Raw genomic sequence first — 12,025 nt, 5'->3', positions numbered from 1 at the left:
GCTTCAGTGTTGGTCATATGTGGTCTTGAATGAGCTCACATTCGGTGCCGTCACATCACTCTCTGGCAGTTGTTCCAAGTCATAACTTTCACTCCAACAAAGTTTGCACTAGCAGTTTTCTGCCCGCCCCTCATCTACTAATGATGAGTGTGAACACCCAACTGAGTAATCCTCTGAGGTATTTATACTTGTATTTGTCACACCTTGCCGGCCTGAATTATAAATGAGGGGCCAAACTGTAGGTACCACTCTAGTGGCCCTCCTTTGGACATTTTGAATCAATTCAAAGTCTGTAGCATATATCAGGAATCAGACGGCACCTCACTCATGATCTCTTCGGCGACTGGCACAGTGGAGGGAGCGAGCTTCGGATTAATCGGAGATTTCTCGGTCCCAAGGGGTCTTGCGGTATTGATTCCTGCCATCCCAGGCGGGAGGTCTACAGGGACTCAACTGGAACACACTAAACCCTCATTTAAACATCACAATAGGGTACTATCAACACTTTTGTGTCCTGTTGATGCGAAGCCGATAAACGGCCAGGCAGCCTTCTAGCCCTGTCAAGTTACCGACGCCACAACCTGTTGGAGTCACCATCCTCCTCCTCTCACTGCCCAGTACCACGCTACCAAATACTGATATTCTACCAGCTTCGTTGTCGTATATTAATCAGACCCTTTTAGGTAATCTGGTAAATCCTAGTGATCGCTAATCAATGTGTCACTAAGATAGACATATCTTCTTATGCACCATTTTCACATCAGACTCCGGTTATAACCCCTTCTTTTCTCTGTTCTTGAGAGTGAACTGCCCTTAAGGTCTTTTAAACGTTCAACCAAGACAGTGAGCAACTGACTTTCAATCCCACTTTCTCGCCGGCATAGGGAACTTAGTGCCCGACAGTGTTATGATATACAGTATAATGTTTGCCCCTCGTGTAACGAGGATGGCCGGCCCTAGGGCCACCTAGGCGTGAATTTGTTTAAGGTGTTGAAGCTGTCGCCACCATAACAACCGCACCCTGAGTTAACGAGCTGCATGACCCAGTGTCAAGGAATAGTCCGAGAAGACTGGACAACTCGCCAACTGCACTGGCTAACCATTACCCCGGAACACGATCCGAGAATCGATGAACATCCAGGATCCCAATTACTGCTGGGTAGACAGAGGCAAATGGCGTAAGAAACTCGCTCCAACGGTCAATTGCAAGAACAGTCGTGGGGTGTACGACGCCATTTACGATAACCTTCTTGCCCTGATCTTGTTTCAGTTATACCACCCTTTTGAAGCTCTGGAGAGATCTCGAAGTTTCGATATTTTGAGTACAGCACTAGCTAATAATTCCCACCAGGAAACTTGTTTCGAGAATCCTTCAAATTTTCGAAAAGTACAGAATTCCATGTGTTAAAGGTGATATTGCTGAAAAAAGACCAGGGCAAGAAGGTCATCGCAAATGGCGCCGTACACCCTATAACCGTTCTTGCAATTGGCCCTATAGTTTCACCCTGCCAGGAGATCGAACCTGGGTCCGTTCGCTTGCGAGGCGAGCATGCTGACCATTACACCACTGTCCAAGACAACACTGCTTGGACATGGTCACACACTCAAACATTACGTCTTAGAAAGTGAAAAAATAGAGTCTTATTGGGATAGATCCAAGCACACTGTGTATGCAATGGCACAACACTTTATCTCTGATGACAAGATAGCTGATATACTAGGGCTGTATCCACACCTGGCATCTAGTAGCCTACCTTATCAAAATTTTATGTACCGACTTAAACAAACAATGTACAGGAAATACTCTAACACTCAATTTTATATCAAAATCACTGGGTCTGGTAAACACCCTTTGTGGCCTACACTCTGTAATTCTATTTGCGCTACCGCTCACAGGATGAGTATAGGGTGCACAATAAACTAGCTGCAGGCCACAACAAAATTAAAAATTAAAATTAAATTCACTCACTGACAAACCACACCTAGCTGTGACACACAGTGACAGACCACATATAGTCACCTAGCTGTGACATACTGACAGGTACAAACACAACCCATATTTTAACATTATTTACACAGTGGCTTTCACCGTCGCAAAACTTAAAAGATTTCCTATTACAGTAACACACTCAAGATAAATCCAGACACCACAATTAAAATACGATTTTTGGGGTTATTTGGACTGACTGGTGACCACTATTGGTATACCTGTACTGTCTATGTACAGTGCATAATGAACCTTTGGAAATCGGTCATAATCGTTCAAAACGCATCAAAAACCATAGGAAAAACATAATTTCAACCAAATCTAACCAAAATCTCTCTCGGACGGTTTGGTAACTTAAAATCCAAAATTTCGCTGGATGGCAGAAACTATAACAATACCTTAACATCTACTGTACGTCATTCATTAATAAATAAATATTGTACATGTGGTTGTTAAGAACTCTATACTTACAAGAGCAGTTCTTCCAGCGAAAGATTCTTGAGCGTCAAATATATATTTGCAGTACGAGACATCAGGTATATCCACATCACTGAACGGAGACTTCATTATCCCTGATTCTTCCTGTAAGCTGGACGTGTATCTGCGAACGTCACTATTCACTCCTTGTACTCTGAAAGGACCTTTAGCTTGAAGAGGACCTTGATGAAGACCTGAAACCTGGAATGAACCCACAACCTGACTGAGTAACCGAGAAGCGAGGCGAAAAGTACTCATCACCGCGGCTATTGTGTAAACACTGACCACACGAGCGTTGTACTCCGTCACTGACTGAGCCTGGCCTGCAGGCTGCCTGACTCCTAAGTCCATTGAGTTGCCAAATATGTCAGAAGACACCCGCTTTACTGACCTATAATATTCGTTAGAAATCCGCTAGATTACAGTTACTCAAAACACTGAATAAATATAAATCCAGTGTAAATTGTGTAAACACATGTTATTACGCACCATTTACTTTGTTAATGAATAAATGAGGCACTTCTTCCTTCTTCACTCGGGGAATATGAAGTGGTAAATTTACAGTGTCTTGTAAGCCATAAGTCGTTTAGATGTGCGTCCAAACGCCAAACCGGTACGTTGGTTGAAGCATGTAATCAATATTCCTTGGCAAGGAATATTGACGAATGTAATGGAAGTTAATATTATTTTATGTAGTTTATTGCTGAAATCTATTAATATGATGTGGTGTACCTCGACTTGAGCAAAGTCTTCGACAGAGTCCCCCACGAAAGACTAATACGAAAAGTGGAGGCTCATGGCATTGGAGGAGATATTCTAAAATGGATTAGGGCGTGGTTACAGGACAGGAAACCGTGAGTAAGTTTTCCCAGGGCGCACCTGTACTCGGATTCATATCTCGCCATATTGAAAACATTCTTTAGTGGACATCTTGGTTGCAGGCGGTTACCGATCCTCGGTAGTGACAACAACAGATACAGTGCCTGAGATACGATGAGAGAGCGCCAGAAAGAAAAGTCTAAACTTATTTACAAATAATCACATATGTCTGGCACAGACAATGTTTAAGTTACGTTAATACTTACTTGGTACATGAGCACTTTCAGCTATGTCAAAACATGAACATTGATTGTAAACGCCTTAATTAAGGAAGTTCAGGTTACGGACAAGTCGAAGGAAATGATTGAAACCCGTCTTTTGACGCATTCAATATTTATTGATGTGGTCAAAACCTGCAGAGGAGAAGGCGTTCCTAATATTACAAGGTGATCCATCTGATACATAATTAGTTAGTCTCATACAATTTTTTCTTAATTACAATTTATTAAACATACTGACATAACACAAAGTTCATCACTCTATTAATCTTAGCTTCGCTTCACTCTGCATTGTCTTATTACTCCAGGTTAGGCAGAAACGAGTAGGCGTAATTAGTCAACAATATTTCAGTACCAAGGGGTATGTCATCACTTAGGCTGTACTTACAAGTGCGGGTCAATGCAGATCAGTATGGTGTTCCAAGAGAAAACAATAATGCGTAAATCGTCCCAGCACAAATTCTCGGACAGAAGGCTGGTCTTCACAGCATCACTAGAGAGGGCGATCTGTCTCATGGAGGAGCGGGCAGCCACCGCCACCCGTCGAAGACAGTCCACTCAGCAGAACCAGGACTTGTCTGTAAACACTTCTACATCTGGCGAGGTCACAGATCGAATGATTTAATGGCATCACACGCCAGCACTGTAGCTGAAGCCAGTGGCGATAACATTGATATTTATAAAAGTTTAATTGAGTTAAATTCACTTAATATACCTGAGATACGATAAGAGAGCATCAGAAAAGTGACTCTCTCCCGTGCACGCCGTTATATACGAGGCAAATGGCAACTCAGGGTAATCAAAGGCAGGCAATTCACGCATTTACATAAATTTCCTTTAAATCAGTTGCTGTACATTTGGCTATGAAAATCAGTGTCATGGGTCAGATCAATTTATTAAGAGATTTGTTTACAATCTAATCAGAGCTCATGCTTGCCAGGCAATAGTGAAATTGACGTCAAACGCACAAGCTGTTAACGGTATTCTTATCACCTCATCAAAATTTGGACAAGGGAATATTGAGATCTTGCCATTAGATGAGGGCGATGCGAGACCGACATATTCTTTCAGGAGATTAATTACTTTCTAAAATACAAAACTGACACTAATTTCAATGCAATCATAAGATTCTCTGATGATTGGGAATCAAATGGTCTAACTTCAGTAGGAATTGGAAACTCGGGGCGGCCCCAAGGACGATGTCAGGGATTCGTCGTTTGACTGGCAAACTCTACACTGAACTTATTTGACAATTTTACTAAAAGCAAATACAGTTGAAGCTTTCAACATCACTCACAAGGGATCTTGAATATTTCATCCGTATGTAGACATATTTAACTTATTGTAAAACATATGCATTCACTTTCAATTTCTGGCCTCACTAGGGGAAAGGTCACGGCAGGGTTAGCTCCTGAGGGATAATTATCAGATATGGCCAGCGCTATGTGCTGTCTTGGTTGTGCGAGTTTGTTGACCAAACTGGAGTGGTCCATGGAAGAATTGGCGAGGGCCAAGGAAGAAATTGAGAGGGCCACGTTGGAGAACCTAAAATTAAGGGAAGAGCTGGCGAGGTTAAAAGGGGAGGCTAGACAGGGAAAGCCAGTGTCTGACGAAAACTCAAGTGAGTGGAAGATTGTGAAGAGTGGGAGGACCAAGTTGGTGGTGAAGAAGTACACCAAGGATACGACAACAACGACAACAACAGCTAAGTGTACCAACTCGTTCAGTCCATTGATAGACGAATTGGTCGTTAGTACAGTCAGGGACAGGGATGACAAGGAAGGAATAAAAACCTTTATTTGTTGGTGACTCACAGGTAAGGTACATGGACAGGGCCTTTTGTGGTAAAAACAAAAATAGGATGAGGGTGTGTTTGCCAGGAGCTGGGGTGGGGGATATAATTGACAGGATGGACAATATCTTGTCTGGTAATGGGAACAAACCCATTATCTGCCTCAGTGCAGGAGGCAATGATATTGGCTGGTGTAGGAGCGAGGAGCTTCTTGATAAGTTCAAGGCAGCTATAGATCGTATTAGGTCTAAGGGAGGGATCCCTATCATACTCAGTGTCCTGCCTTGAAGGAGAGTTGGCAGTGAATGGTTGTCAAGGGCAGTTGGTGTCAACGACCGTCTTGGCAGATATTGCAAGTCAATATCAGTCCCATTCATTGACAACTGGGACAACTTCTACGGCAGAAGGGACCTTTATGCTAGGGATGGGGTGCACCTGTCTCGAGATGGGGTGGCAACCCTGGCTGGGTCTCTAGAGGGGGCAGTTCAAAGGATATAGAAGTCTTTAAACTGCTAAGGGAACATATGGGCATGGGGGTGGGGGAAACGGCAGTGGGAGCAGGTAAACAAAGTAAAAGATTACAGGGAAATAGTGTTAGGAATGATGACAATACTAAATTAAACAGGGAGTTTAAAACTAAACGCGGTAAAGGGAGGACTCAGAACACAACTAACTTAAATGTCTACTACGCGAACAGTAGAAGTATGAGAAACAAAATGGATGATATTAGGGCCTTGGTATGTACCGAAAAAATCGATATAATAGCATTCACTGAAACATGGATCAACCTAGACACACGTGAGTTACCAGTCGAATACCAAATTGCGGGTTACAAACTGTTCCATACCGATAGGCAGACCAGGAAAGGAGGCGGAGTAGCAATCTATGTTAGGGATAATCTGAAGTGTGAAATAAATAAGGAAATAAAAACTGAGCGGAATACAGAAACAATTTGGATAGAACTAAGCGACGGTAGGGAAAAATTAATCACAGGAGTAATATATAGACCTCCCAATCTTGATAGAGTGAATGAGCGACTTATCTGGGATGAAATGCGCAGGGCTTCCATACACAACAAAGTCTGTATAGTAGACGACTTTAACCTTGGCCAAATAGATTGGACTGACCTTACGGATAACTGAGAATCAGAGGGTTTTCTCGAGACGATCCAGGACTGTTTCCTAAGTCAACATATAACCGAACCCACACAGGGTAATAATATACTCGATTTAGTTCTGTCAAACAGAGAAAACCTCATTAGCAATGTCGAGGTAGGGAACGAACTTGCAAACAGCGATCACAAAGAAATTCGATTCCAGTTAGATTTTCAGGGCAGACGTAAGGAAAATTCCACTAAAGTACCAGAATTCAGAAGAGCAAACTTTGACAGTTTAAAGAGGCAGCTGAGAGAGGGGATGTCGCGCTTGACTGTGAACCTGGCAGATGACTCCGACCTGATAACGACATCTGAGACTGCCGAGTTCCACGTCAATTTAAATAATGAGTTACTGAATGCACAGAGGCAGAACATACCATACAAAAAACTCAGATCAGACAACAATGACCCTAAATGGATAAATAATTATTTAAAGAACATCATTGGCCAAAGGAAGGCTATACTGAAGGTAGAAGGATAAAGCGTGGCAAAATTTACCTCCAGGATTATTATAAGATATTGGCGAGTAGGGTTAAAACCGAGATAACGAAAGCCAAGAGGAATAATGAGGTAAGGATAGCAAGGGAGGCGAAGACAAACCCCAAAAGATTCTTCCAAATGTATCAAACTAAAACATGAGAAAATATTGGACCAATACGGTCAGATACCGGCGAGCTCACTAATAACAACAGAGAAATGAGCAATAATTTGAATAAATATTTTTCAACAGTTTTCACCACCGAAAATTTAAACATGATACCCAAGGCACCGACTCTATTCAGAGATAGTGAAGAAAACAAATTAAGCGAGATAGTAGTGATTAGTAACGATGTTAGTAAGCAAATAGACAAACTAAAGTCTAATAAGTCACCTGGTTCCGACGAGATATTTGCCAGAGTATTAAAGGAATGTAAGGAAGAGCTTAGTATGCCCTTAGCAAAGCTGTTTAACTTGTCCTTAAAAACAGGTGTAGTACCAGAATCCTGGAAGATAGCGAATGTAATACCGATTTTCAAGAAGTGGGATAGATCACTATCCTCTAACTACCGCCCAATCAGTCTAACATCAATAGTAGGCAAATTACTGGAAGCAATCATTTCAAACTCTATTCGAAATCACCTGGAAAAGCACCGATTGATCAATGATTCCCAGCATGGCTTCACAAGCGGACGTTCTTGTCTACCTAATCTATTAACATTCTTTTCATCAGTTTTCTAATCGGTGGACGAGGGGCACAATTATGATGTGGTATATCTCGACTTTAGCAAAGCCTTTGACAGAGTCCCCCACGAAACACTAATTAGAAAGGTAGAAGCTCATGGCATCAAAGGTAACATCCTTAAATGGATTAGGGAGTGGTTACAGGGCAGGAAACAGCGAGTGAGCATTAACGGCACTAAGTCCCATTGGAGCAACGTCACAAGTGGAGTTCCCCAAGGCTCAGTACTTGGACCATTATTATTTATTATATACATAAACGACATAGATATCGGCATAGACAGCAACATAAGTAAATTTGCTGATGACACTAAAATAGGACGTGTTATTAAATCTGACGAGGACTCAGCAAAACTACAGGAAGATCTAAACAAATTTTTCGAATGGTCTGAAAAATGGCAGATGAAATTCAACGTGGACAAATGTAAAGTACTCAGTATAGGAGATGTAAACAGGGAAACCAGATACCAGATGAACAACGATGCCATAGAGAAATCCGACTGCGAGAGAGATTTAGGAGTAATGATAAGTAGGAACCTTAAGCCAAGTAAACAATGTGTTTTTGCTCGTAACAAGGCTAATAAAGTACTTGGGTTCATACAAAGGAGTGTTAGTTACAAGACTAGCGAGGTCATCCTAAAACTGTATCTTGCTCTTGTGAGACCACACCTGGATTACGCAGTTCAGTTCTGGTCACCGTATTACAGAATGGATATAGAATCATTGGAAAGAATTCAGAGAAGAATGACAAGACTAATCCCGGGCATTAGGAACCTTGAGTATAGAGACAGGTTAAAGCATCATAATTTGCACTTCCTCGAGAGACGTAGAGCGAGGGGCGACCTGATAGAGGTGTATAAGTGGAAGTCAGGGCTAAACAAAGGGGACATTACAAAGATACTCGAACTATCCAACCAGGAGCGAACTCGTAACAATGGTTTTAAATTAGACAAATTTAGATTTAGGCGTGAAATAGGTAAACACTGGTTAGGAAACAGAGAAGTGGATGAATGGAACAAGTTACCAAATATCATCATTAACTAGAATACGCTGAATAGCTTCAAACATAGGTTGGATGCTTATATGAGCAATAGGGGTTGGGTGCAAACGGGACTGCCCAGTATGGGCCAATAGGCCCGCTGCAGTTTCTTCCATTCTTATGTTCTTATCTTCTTATCATATGAGCTTGTAGTGGATACTCTCCCCTAGAACTACCTACTGAGTTCCTGCAGCACGCTTACCAGCCAATCAGCGTACAGCCTTGACTTAAATGCTAGTGATAGAGGGGAAGGAGGTTCAGGGTAAGGATAAAGGGAGGATTGAAGTGAATTTTAGAAGGAGAGAAAGGTGCCGTGGCTAAACACCGCTTGCGTTATTTTGGGTTTAAGTTGGAGGCAGCAGCAACTCGCCTGGACGCGGCGGGGAGGTGGCAGAACAGAGTCAGGTGAGCGTCAGGCCAAGTGTCAGGTGCGTGTTGGGTTGGGCAATGGTTTCTCAGTACTTGGTCGGCTTGATTGGGTGTGGTTTTTGGTCTTCTGTCTTGGTATTCTTGTTAGCTTGAAGTTGATTTTCTTCTTACCCTCCTCCTCCTCTTGCTCTCTTGAAGTGTTCATTCATTCGTGTTTGGGTCCTGTTCTTCGTCTTCATCGTGTCTTAGGTTTTCGTAGGTGTGGAAGAAGTCGGAGACGGTGAGGTTGACCACGTGGGCTTCAGCTCCTGGGGCCTCGTGGTGTTCTTGATTCTTTGTGACGTGTGTCTTTTCTTGGGTTTTCTTTTCTTCTAATTTTTTCTTGGCTTGGGCGTGTACAGCAAGGAGGGCTTCTTTGTAGCTCAGTTTCTTGTCAAGTCGAGCCTTGGCTATCCTGCATTCCTCCTTCCATTTCGGACAGGTCCGATCGGCGGAGGAATGTGGGCCGCCACAGGCAGCGCATTTTTTCACTGTGTTGGGGCAAACGGTGTAGCGGTGTCCGGGGCTGCCACACAAGGAGCAAATGTCCTCCTGCGCCTCATACTTGTTGACAGTGTGACCGTAGTGCTGGCATTTGTAGCAGGGATTCGGTCTGCAGTAGGGCTTGACTGGCACAGTTACCCACGCCAGTTGAGCCTCCTTGTGTAGGGTTGCATGGTGGCCGAGAGGGCAGTGGTGTCGGACAGCTTGACAACTTGGAGTTGTCCCTTGAGGAGTTCGCTCAGCTCTGCTTTGTCCACGTGGGCAATTTCGGCGTGGGAGATTACTCCCAGCTTCAGGTTGTCCCATTTGTAGGCAATCATTTTTATTGGGATGCCGTTGATGTCGGGGATCTCCGCGAGTTGTACGGGCATACCCTTCTCGGCGAAGGTGATCTTGATGTCTCCATGGAGCTTCAGTATTTCCACCTTGGTAACCCCCACGATCCCATTAGTTTAATTTCTTGGGGCAGGTCGGCTTATCCGGACGTATCCGCGCCACCTTGTCAAACTCATAACCGTTCATTGTGAGAGAGAGTTAGAGAGTGGCCTGCTGACTGTGAACGCGTACAGCTTCCAAGTTTAGAAGCTCCAAAAATTGTTGGTAGCGAAAGGCAGAGCGGGGAAGATGACAGAGGAAGGAGCAGGAGGTTAGGAAGGGAATTGTAGTGGGGGAGATAGTGCCGTGGCTGTACACGACTGCGTTTATTTGGTTAGCGCATAGCGTACGTATTTGGTTTTGTCTGTGTTGGGTGTGTGATCCTCGGGTCACCACTCCTCGGATTGTGTCAGTTCCAAGTTTAGAAGCTCCAACAACTTTCCCTGGATACAAATTTGCAGCCTTTCGATTTACAACAGGTACCTACTTTACTGCTAGGTGAACAGGGACCAAGGGGGCTAGGAAGAGTGTCCAAACAACTTCCGCCTGCCCGGGAATCGAACCCGAGACATCTTGCTTGCGAGGCAAGAGTGGTACCGCTTCTACCACATGAACATGAACATGAAATGCTAGTGACAGGGGAGAAGGAGGTTCAGGGGAAGAATAAAGGGAGGATTGAAGTGAATTTTAGGAGGAGAGAATAGGTGCAGTGGCTAAACACCGCGTGCGTGAGGGAGTATAAGTTGGAGGCAGCAGCATAAGAACATACGAACATAAGAAAATAAGGAGTCTGCAATTGGCCGGTTGGCCTGTGCATGGCAGCTCCTGTCGAGAGTTACTACCACTCTCTATCATCCATGAATCTATCTAGCCTCCTTTTGAAACTTTCCAGAGTTCCCGCACTTACTACAAAGTTGGTAAGCTTGTTCCACTCGTCCACCACCCTATTTGTGAACCAGTTTCTTCCTATCTCCCTCCTAAACCTAAACTTATCCAACTTGAATCCGTTGCTCCGAGTCCTATCCTGCTCGGATATTATAAGAACTTTATCTATATCCCCTTTATTGATTCCTTTCACCCACTTAAATACTTTTATCATATCTCCCCGCACTCTTCGTCTTTCTAGGGAATGCAAGTTAAGTTTCTTTAACCTATCCTGATATGGAAGGCTTCTAAGTCCCGGAATCATTTTTGTCATTCTTCGCTGCACTGACTCTAGTGAATTTATATCCATTCTATAATAGGGGCACCAGAACTGAACCGCATAATCGAGGTGCAGCCTGACTAGCGCAAGATATAGTTGAAATAAGACCTCTGCACTCTTGTTACTTACACTTCTAGATATAAAACCCAATACTCTGTTTGCCTTATTTCGAACATTAACGCACTGTTTTCCAGGCCGTAGGTCCGGGCTTACAAGTACCCCTAGGTCTCTTTCACAAGTCGACTTCTCTAGGTTGATGTTGTTAAGGCTGTATACATTATAAGTATTTGTTCTTCCAATATTAAGTATGCTGCACTTGCTGGTGTTGAATTTCATTTGCCATTTTTCAGACCACCCCTGCAGTTTATTTAGATCCTCCTGTAATGCATTTGCATCCTGCCCTGAATTAATTTGCCGCCCTATTTTGGTGTCATCCGCAAACTTGCTTATGTCACTGCTGATCCCAGTATCTAGATCGTTTATGTAGATTATGAACAAGAGTGGGCCTAGTACTGACCCCTGGGGAACCCAGGGGTCAGCACTAGGCCGGACGCGGCTAGGAGGCGGCAGGACAGAGTCAGGCCAGCATACGCATACCTCAGCATTGATCTGGACATAATTTTAATAAATAGTCACGGCAATTCAAATTCCAAGAAAATATAAATATTTGGATATACAACCTACCAAAGAAATAAAACAGAAGAACTAAATGATGGCGTGGCCATTGCTGTAAAACACAGACTCAAACATCAAATCATCGACGATTTC

The 12,025-nt window shown here is 43.4% G+C and overlaps 1 protein-coding gene across 1 annotated transcript in view; it reads right to left on the bottom strand.

Annotated features, from left to right (window-relative positions):
* Positions 1 to 2,795, bottom strand: part of LOC121855523 (probable 4-coumarate--CoA ligase 1) — an 85,080-nt gene extending 82,285 nt beyond the window's left edge. Inside the window, exon 1 of the mRNA XM_042350500.1 lies at positions 2,459 to 2,795. The gene's annotated coding sequence lies outside the window, so the exon portion shown is untranslated. The remainder of the gene's footprint in view (positions 1 to 2,458) is intronic.
* Positions 2,796 to 12,025: the final 9,230 nt, after the last annotated feature.

Source organism: Homarus americanus, unplaced genomic scaffold (assembly GCF_018991925.1).
Source record: "Homarus americanus isolate GMGI-L3 unplaced genomic scaffold, GMGI_Hamer_2.0 scaffold48406, whole genome shotgun sequence".
Lineage (NCBI taxonomy): Eukaryota > Metazoa > Arthropoda > Malacostraca > Decapoda > Nephropidae > Homarus > Homarus americanus.
Note: the sequence above shows the minus strand (reverse complement) of the source record. Positions and strands in the feature narration are given on the sequence as shown.